Here is a 2,098-nt window from a genome sequence, read left to right as displayed (position 1 = left end):
TCTACCTCTTGGGCTTAATGGATTAATGTTCTGTCCAATGCAAAGCATGACCTCAGCTGTTGGCCACTGTTGGGTCTTAATTATTGGTGTGTTTTAATCTTCATTTCTCATACTCTGCAGTTAAAGCCATTCATAGAAAGGAAGGTAAGGAAGTAGACTATATATATTAGAAGGTTTTGTTTCTGGATTGCGTTGGTTTTGGTTTTTTTAGGTTTTTTTTTAGTGTATACCAAGCTTGATGTTTTAATTGTTTTCTTTCACTTACTCTGTTCTGTAGTTCAAGTTACCTATATGAGATTTTCCACATCTTCTTGAAACATAGACTTACGAATAAATATGATGTTACTGCTTTGTTTAAGCAAGTATAAAATGAAGATACAAGGAAATTTTTTTCATTATTTGGTATTTAAACTATTTTTAGACATATGAGTTAAAAAGAAAGATACCTATTGAAAAGATATATGAATGGCTTTAGAGCTGATGGTGTCTTAGATAAGCATACTTGCACGAAATTCTAGGGTTTTTTTAAATTCATGCTTTATTTGTAGAGTGTTGTTTAATAATTAACATTAACAAGTCTAGTTATTGCATTTTTAAGTCTCTAGTTGTCTATAGTTTCAGACATCAGCTTTTACTTATGTATTAAACTTTGTCTTATTTTTCTTGTTGCACTGCTTTTATTTGTCAGTTTTCTCATACAAATAGTAAACTTCCCCGATTTTTTTTTCTTTTGTGTTTTTTACTCAGATACTTTAAATTTTCCTTTGTTTTTCCTTCATTCTCCTTTTTCAGTACTTGTAATATTTTACTTGCACATCATGTTCTCTCTTTAAGTGTCGGGTGTGAATAAAACAAGATAGCGATGAAGGTTTGCGGGCTCGCATAATTAAGGGCATAGAATATGAAGGTAGATGATTTGCACATTGGGTATTCTGTTCTCTCTAGTCATGGAATACTTTTCTCACATATGGGCATTTTTAAGTCAGGATCTATCCTCCAAAGCATGATTGTCATTGCAACTTCATTCTCTGTGTTTTCGTCTTATAAGCTTGTGTGTTTTGGTGATCACGTATTATATATACTGTTCTTTTTTACAAATATTTGAGGCAAACATGATTCTGTAACTGGGAGAAGTATCCCAACTAGAAAGGGACAGTGTGTGTGTTTATTGAGGAGGACCGTCTTGGCAGATAAAAGATTGTATGCATATACATATATTTTCTCCAAACTTTTTAATTTGCTTTCATTGTTTTTTGAAGTCCTTTCTGATGTTTCATGGTGAGTCTCTGAGGGAGTTTTCTGGAAGACAACAGAGTAAATGAACCTCAGCAACTTTATAGAAGTTTTGTCAAGGATCAGAGGTCTTTGTCCTGACCTCCTCACAGAATTAGACTTTAGTTACTTGCTATGTTCTTTAGTGATATACAATGTGTTTTCTGTAAAACCTCCATAAGTTAGAAGTTGTGTGCAGACAATTGCCTTAGCTGAGATCCATCTTTGCTATTTTTACTAGACTATTCTCTAGATTAACTGTCTACCATTCCACTAAGAATAATGTGGGGTGGTTTTTTGGTTGTTTGTTTTTGTTTGTGTTTTTTTTTAACTTTATGTTGGTTTGGGTTTTTTTAGAAGTCTTAATAGAAGTCTGCTTTTCAGTTTTAGGCCTTCTTAATATTTTATTGATAAATTTTGAGAAGCAAATCATCTGAGCCAGAAGTCTGTCTCTTAACTTGCATTTTCAGTGGATGAAAATATTTGGTTTTGTGCTACATGTAGTCTTCAAATCTTCAATACTGTAAACATTGGCATATGTTTATGGAGAACTCTTGATTTCTTTTTTTACTGGGTACACATAAAAGTTATTTAAAAACATAGTGAAACATTGAGGATGAGGTGGCCAAACACCAAATTTTTTTTTTCAGTGTGAATTTTCTGTTGACTTTAATCTGTCACTTGTAAAATCAAAACAGGAAAATAACTAAATCTTTGATTTCATTTTACTTTGTGTAAGGTTGCTGAAGAAATAACATGAAGTGCCATGTTTATCTCTAGAACCTGATTTTTAGTACAAATGTGTTTTATGTTCTTTTCATTTTTA

This window comes from Empidonax traillii, unplaced genomic scaffold, assembly GCF_003031625.1.
Source record: "Empidonax traillii isolate 1590-97213 ecotype Southwest subspecies unplaced genomic scaffold, ASM303162v1 scaffold631:size1259156, whole genome shotgun sequence".
Lineage (NCBI taxonomy): Eukaryota > Metazoa > Chordata > Aves > Passeriformes > Tyrannidae > Empidonax > Empidonax traillii.
This window is presented reverse-complemented; position numbering follows the sequence as displayed.